This window comes from Sapajus apella, unplaced genomic scaffold (genome assembly GCF_009761245.1).
Source record: "Sapajus apella isolate SASKATOON/1434 unplaced genomic scaffold, GSC_monkey_1.0 scaffold30, whole genome shotgun sequence".
Lineage (NCBI taxonomy): Eukaryota > Metazoa > Chordata > Mammalia > Primates > Cebidae > Sapajus > Sapajus apella.
Genome location: NW_022436970.1, coordinates 12,223,359 through 12,231,144, shown reverse-complemented (window position 1 = coordinate 12,231,144; position 7,786 = coordinate 12,223,359). Strand labels below are relative to the sequence as shown.

The 7,786-nt window shown below is 30.0% G+C and overlaps 1 protein-coding gene across 4 annotated transcripts in view; it reads left to right on the top strand.

Moving 5' to 3' along the window:
• The first annotated feature begins 1,100 nt into the window (after positions 1-1,100).
• CDH19 (cadherin 19) overlaps positions 1,101-7,786 on the top strand; it is a 95,978-nt gene continuing 89,292 nt past the window's right edge. For 3 of the 4 annotated variants that reach the window (XR_004273599.1, XM_032293707.1, XM_032293708.1), the window contains exon 1: positions 1,101-1,337. The gene's annotated coding sequence lies outside the window, so the exon portion shown is untranslated. The remainder of the gene's footprint in view (positions 1,338-7,786) is intronic. The other variant, XM_032293706.1, reaches the window with a different exon arrangement.

Sequence of the window (7,786 nt, the reverse complement as noted above, 5' to 3'; positions counted from 1 at the left end):
AATATGAAGGGGAAAAATACGTAAGCATGCCTCAGAGATTCTTTGAAAATTTTCTTTTTTTTTTCCTTATTGAGTAATATCTTGAAACACCTAGAAATGTTTTTCTCTACCTGAAAAAACTTTTTCCACATTATCTGGCTCCTGCTATCCACAGATCTATTCTCCCAGGTTTATCTCTTCAAGATTTGTTAATAAATTATTGATTCCTCCTAACATTCACAGCCACATAGGATGTGCATTTGTGCATGTGTGTGTGTATGTGTGCATGAAGATGCATGTGTATGTGTGTACATGTATATGTATGCATATGTGCACATGCACATGTGTGTATATGTGTGTGTGCCTGTGTATCCCGACTACTGCTTACATAGTTTTCGTCATTTCAGTACTCAAAAATAAGAGAAAGTAAAGAAACTAAGAAGACAATGACCAAAATCTCTATCAGAATTAACAGAATGGTAGAATAATCCCGCCCCACATAGACTTTCTTATAATATTGGCATAATATAAGAAACTTTTAATATTTTTCAACGTGTCTTTAATTGGGTTCAAAAATGATTTTTAACTAAATAACAGCTTGAGTAAACAGCATAGAGAATAAATATGTATTTTATAATAAACAACTTTTATACCAAATCTAATTATAAACATGAACAAAATAATATATTTTAGGTAATAAATAAACCAAGGAAAAAAAGTTACTTATTAAAATTTAGACATTGCTCTCTCATTATGTATTTTACTTGATTTCTGAGGAGCAATGACCAAATTAAGAAACAGCCAGAAGGCATAGACACACAGTGGAAAATCATTTCTCTTTTTAGTAAGTTTTGTGTCTGCTTTAAATTGATCATTTGTTTCATCAGATAATCCCCAAACAGAGGGCATGTCCTCTTTACTTGCAAAATTCTTGTACATAAGTTGAATTCTCTTTTTATCAACTCAGGCCAATAAGTACTTTATTTTGTTTTTGCTTGTTGTTAGGGAAAATTAAAAAAAAAAATTTAATCAGCTCATACTACTTGCTTAGCTGTCTGCATTTTAATTCCAGTCTATGAATGACCATCAGAGTGCCATTATGATATTTTGCACAAAAGGCTCAGTGTTCATGACTCTACTCAGAGAACCCAAAATAGCATTCAGTAAGCAGTGACATACTGACAGTGTTATGGTACTAAAAGCACCAGCGTCTGTAACTCTGGACAATGGGACACATCGAGAGTTTGCTGAGAAGACTGTGAAGCAAAAACAAAAGTTTTTCCTACTATTCCTCATGTGTCCAACACAAAGTTTGCTGTTCGGTTTTCACAGAACTCCTAGAAGCTGAAGTTACACAGGTAAGAGTATGTTAATCATGCATATTATAAATTACATGCATCATCTTTTAGTGAGTCCATAGGTCAAAAAGTACTTGACAAACTGTTGCTAGGCAAATATGCTAAAAATATTAAGGAAAATATTTATATAGGAAATAAGGAAGCTATTCTAAAAACTGTTAAAACCATGATGTGTATGGAACTTCCTCGAAACAAATATTTGTGAGAACAATTATCCATATCTGTAACACAGATTGTGGGGGCGGGGGAGGAAGTTACTCCTATGTAAGAACATTTAAAACTTCTCAAGTTTCTGGGAGGAAATGAATCAACCTTTCTTTGCATGTCTTTCTTTCTTTGCACGTTTTTCTTCGTCCAGGTTTTTTTTTTTAATTATCATGTATTTATCACATATATCAGGTAATATGAACAATAGAGTTGTCATCCTTAAGCATATGAGAAAAAATATTTATATAAAGAATAAATAATAAAAAGTTAAAGAATTTTATAATAATTCCAATAAAATTAAAATATTAGCAGTAGTATGAATATAAACACATATATGTCTAAAATTGTACACACGTATTAATTTGCCTATGTATTAACAATTGCATATAACACAAAAGTTAATTTCTGAAATATGTAAGGTAGTATTTCAGAAATTTAGAAATAAGAAAAGTAAAACTGAAGAAAATGCATACTGTAAAACACATTCAATATTGTTTCTATTACAATTTGGTACATGCAATTTTAATTGAATTACTAATTATAATAAAATATTTCAAAATAAGTTCAAGTTCACCAAAGGAGTTTAACAAATATATTGAATATTAAAACACATGATATATTTAGCAACAAAAAAAATTCGTAAATAGAATGGCAAAGATTTTCTTTAGATTATGTCAATTTATATTTTATCTCTATGAATTCACTTGCTGAATTAATGTATCTGTAAAAAAAGACATTATTTAAAGTATTTGAAAATTTGGTAACATATATTTATGTTTTAGATATAGTTGCCATATTAAGTAGAATTATTTGCATTCATATATTTATTTTTCAAATTCTCATTATTGTAACTATCAGAAGTATGCATACTTACTATAATTTTTAATTTGAAAGTATTTAAATTTCAATGTAATATGAACATTTATATTGACCAAATCAAATAACTAACAAATATATTTCTAAAAGGAATAAACATTTCATAATTGTGTACAATTATTTAATTTTTTAAGTAATCAATTTATGTAATTTAGAAACCACGAGATCTCCTTTTCTTTACATGTGTTTTCCACTTTTCCTAGCCTTTATAAGAGTGAATGAAATGCTCAGATCAACCTATAAATATCTGAATTTCATAGTCTCATATATTATTAAATTCTTTATGCTCCATTGAAATATTTATAATTTTATGCACACACACATCTGCATTTTTCTAAAAGCATATGTATTCTACTTATGTTTTTTGTTTTGTTTTTTACTTTGGAATATTTGTAAGGTACATTTCCTCAAGAAACTTAGAATTCATTTTGATTAAATTATCATAAATTGAAGATATTTTAAAATGGTGTGCACAGATGCCTCTTATGCATTCTTAAGAAACCAGATCCATCTTTCAGGAATTTCTCATAACAGAGCTACATATAATCTGATAAGTGATCACTGATAACTAAATATAAACTGATCATTTTTTGCAAACCATGATCTTAGCATGTACTCTTAAATATATGTTATGTTTAAAATCTTATATAACAGTGTTCAACATGTTAGTGAATAGTAATGTCACAGGAATAAATGTGTGACACTGTTTAAAAGGAGATATTGATCTTTCTATATATCTTCTTTACATTTGAATTTATTGCTATTAACAAGTAGATTTGATTGCTATTAACCAAGTGTTTAAGAATCATGTTTGTGAATGAGAAGAATTGGTTGTCATGATTATTTCTTTGAACATCTATGATCTTCTATCACCTGTATCTTTGCTTTGGGGAGAAAAATTGAAATTGAAACACAGCTAAGTATGGAACCTAACAATAATCCCACAGGAATCCTTTCTATCAATGGTGAAGACAGCTCCTGATTTACAAAATGAGTGTCTCTGCAAAAGTGACTAGAAAGACGTCTGCTACCTTAAAATCAAACCAAATCAAAATAAAATAAACTGTACCCATAAAGAGTTATTTTTACCCACTGTCACCACCTTTCAATTTAGATAACACAGCTAAATGTTCTACCCGTCAAAATGTACAACAAATCAATTTCCTTTACAAATGATGCCTACCCTCTTGAATATTCTGATATGATTCGTTATAAGAAAATGCTTGTCTGACTTTAAAACATGCTCATATTTTTGTCAAATTTTGTCACATTAATTACTCAATAATTTTATTCAGAATCATCAAAGTATGTCTTAAGATTAAGGCAAAACATTTTCAGAAATCCTGCTTTGGCACATCAAGTGAAATATAAAGTGCTATTTTAGGACAGTGGCTTTTCAACATACCAAAGCAGTAGATCCACAGTTTAGCTGTTCTTTAATTCTAAAATGTTACATGATAAATGAAATTTGCAAATTTGTGAGATAGTGTAATAAAGTGGGGATAATTTTGGCATATCAGTCATGGTTTAAAATAACCTAAGCATTTTTTTCTGTGTGCAAAATTTAGAAATGTCATTCATAGTTAAATTGTTTCAGAGAATTTGCCATTTATTTTACTCCTAAAAAGCTCTGGTGGAGAATATATTACTTTCTTTGATAAAGAGATAATACTACTAAACATAAAGATAAACGTAACATGTAACTAGAAGACACACAAAGGTAAAGAGAAAAGGATATATGAACATCTCTTTAAATTTTCAAGACAATAGTGTCATTTGTTACTAAGAAAATACTTCTTGGACAGTGCTTGAAATTGCTCTTGAACAGGTAAAGCAAAATATCTCTTTCCCCATAGTATCTGGTGACAAATAAATGGGTTACAATATCACTTTTCAAGTGAATATAAATCCTCTCCTTCTAAATAAGTCTTTTGTTTGCGGGGGGGCTATGTAAGACATTGATTTCTTTTTTATTATTTTCTCTCTTTTATTGAATGCCTATAGAATTACCAAGCTCTATAGGCATATGAGAATTTGACTCAAAATATTTTGGTTATTAACAAATATGCATATTTTTGTATTCAAAAGCATGTGCATACCTGGCTACATATTTCTCTATTAACAGATGATTTTAAATGTATGTGTATAACCCTTTGATAATTTTAAGACCACATGAATTATTTATAAAATTTTCATGTCATTGTATACAATATAGATTTAATGAAACCAATTATATGAAATTTAATTTAAACTATTTTTTAAAATACAGAGCAATGTTGTCATTTTCTGTACATGTGTGTATATATGTATACACACACACACCCACACACACACACACAATAAAAGGATGTGTGCATTTTAAACCAGTGTTTAAAACACACAATTCTTAACTCACAAATATGTTTTCTATGAGATTATATCATTGAGGTTATTTTTTTGTGGAAAAAAGAAAAAAGCAATACACTCTTGAGAGGGTGAGTTAAATACTAAAATCTCAGAAAGATATTAATTAACTGACTCTTAAACATTATGAAACAAAACATTAGAACATTAGGGTTGCCAGATTTTAAAGAAAAGTAAGAAATTATTACATATAAAAACATGATCCTTTTCAACAGCATATACTAATCTGTATACCTATTGACAATTTGGAGTAGGTTCAGAGTCCACATAATTTAAAATTTTAGGAATAAAATCTCATCCATTTATTCAATAATTCCAGTCATGCATCTAGATTGTACTAAATGCTGTTACATTTCAGCACTAAAAGAAAGTATGTTTAGTCTACCTGGTACAAATTTCAAAGAATTTAAAACTTAAGATATCCTATTTTTATTTTTAAATCCAACTTGTAACATGAATTAACTATATTCACAACAGTTTCATAACATCCATGACTGTTTTCCTTCCTTAAATTGATACATATTTTTAACCCATTACATATAACCCTTGGAGGTATAATTTAGTGCCTCCTGTGTTAAAAAAAAAAAAGTAAAAACACTTCTGTTTTGTTTTATGCTCTACACATTTTTATTTATATTTAAGGTGATATACTTAAATTTCTCATTGTAGGAATTAAAGAATAGGAATTTATTTATCCTGTATTTATGACATTCATGTTAAAACAATTTATTAAACTATAGGATGTTTTCAATATTTATTTTTTATTGCAAATTGACAATTTATAATTGAATAAATTTATGAGATATAAACTGATGTTAGAATTCATGAAAACAATATGAAATAATTAAATCAGGCTAGTTAATATATCCATCACCTCAAATATTTAACATTTTTTTTTGGTGAGAACATTTGAACTTCCCACTGTTTGTAATTTTGAAACGTACAATGCTCTTCTATTAACTATATTCACCACAGTGTCTAGTAGAACCCTCTCCAAAATGTAAAACATATTCCTCCTGTCTGAGATTTGACCTTCAGTTCATCTGCCCCACCCCACCAGCCTCTTAACTACTCTTCTACTTAATGCCTCTATGAGTTCCATTGTTTTATATTCTACATAAGACGACAAAATGTGGTATTTGCCTTTCTGTGCTTGGCTAAATATTACTTGGTCTTTCTTCATACAATAATAGCATTATTTTGCTAAACTAGTCCATCTGGCTCCACATTTCATCTTCGCAATACTTTTTTTTTTTTTTTTTTTTTATACAGGGGGACAGAGGTTTCACGCTTTTTATCCAGGCTGGAGTGCAATGGCCGGATCTCGGCTCACCGTAACCTCTGCCTCCTGGGTTCAGGCAATTCTCCTGCCTCAGCCTCCTGAGTAGCTGGGATTACAGGCACGCGCCACAATGCCCAACTAATGTTTTGTATTTTTTTAGTAGAGACGGGGTTTCACCGTGTTGACCAGGATGGTCTCAATCTCTTGACCTCGTGATCCACCAGCCTTGGCTTCCCAAAGTGGCGTGAGCCACCCTACCCGGCCCCACAATACTTTTTTACCATTAAATACTCTGAATAAGCTTAACACTATAAAATTTTAAAAATATGAATTTATTTTAATTTAATATGCAGAAAATATAGAAAATATAAATATGAAACAAGTGACGCCAATTTTTTTTTACATTATATGCTTTATGGAAGAGAGACTAAACAAATATTGAATTTTATATTATGCAATTTGAAACTAAAATAATTCTTATCTCAGGTAGAAATCCAAAGTATTTTATATCAAAATAATAATATATTCTCATTTACATTTTATAATATATCTTTGAAATGTACTTTGCATTTTAGTATTCAATATTTTATTTTAAATTAAACTAATTTTTTTTTCTTATTTTTAGTTTCAGGGAGTACATGTGCTGGCTTGTTACATGTGTAAATTGCATGTTGATGTGATTTGGGGTACAAATTATATCATCACCCAGGTGGTGATTACATTACCTGACAGATAATTTTTTGATTCTCATCCTCTTCTCACCCCACCCTGAAGTAGGCCCCAGTGGCTATTACCCCAGTGTCCATGTGTACTTAATGTTTAATTTTCCAGTTATAAGTTGGAACACGCAGTATTTGGCTATCTGTTCTTGCATTAGTGTGCTTAGGATAATGTCCTTGGGTCAAAGAACATGATTTCACTCTTTTTTATGGCTGTATAGTAATCTATTGTGTAAACGTGTCATATTTTTGTTATCCAGTCCATTGTTGATGAGCATCTAGGTTGATTCTATGTCTTTGCTATTGTGAATAATGCTGTGATGAATATATTTGTGCATATTTCTTTATGGTAGAATTATATATTCCTTCAAGTATCTACCCACTACTAAGATTGCCAGGTCGAATGGTAGTTCAAAGATCTTTACGGTATCTCCAAACTGCTTTTTGTAGTGGCTGAACTAATTTACATTCACATCAGCAGTATATAAGAATTCCCTTTTCTCTGCAAATATGCCAGCATCTGCTATTTTCTGACTTAATAATAGCCATTCTGACTGGTGTGAAATGGTATCTCATTGTGGCTTTGATTTGCGTTTCTCTAATGATAAGTGATATTTGGAATTTTTTAATAAGCTTGTTGGCCATGTGCATGTCTTCATTTGAGAGGTGTCTGTTCACGTCATTTGCCCATTTTAAAATGGAGTTATTTGTTTTTCGCTTGATGATTTAAGTTAATTATAGATTCTGAATATTAGGTGCATAGTTTGTGAATATTTTCTCCCATTCTATATGTTGTCTGTTTGTTCTGTTGATAGTTTTGTTTGCTGTGCAGAAGCTCTTTTGTTTAATTAAGTATGACTTATCAATTTTAATTTTGTTGCAATCTTCTCAGCATTTTTTACCCTGGTGTTCATGTGGAGTCTGATATGAAATCTTTGTCAGGGCCTATGTCCAGAATAATA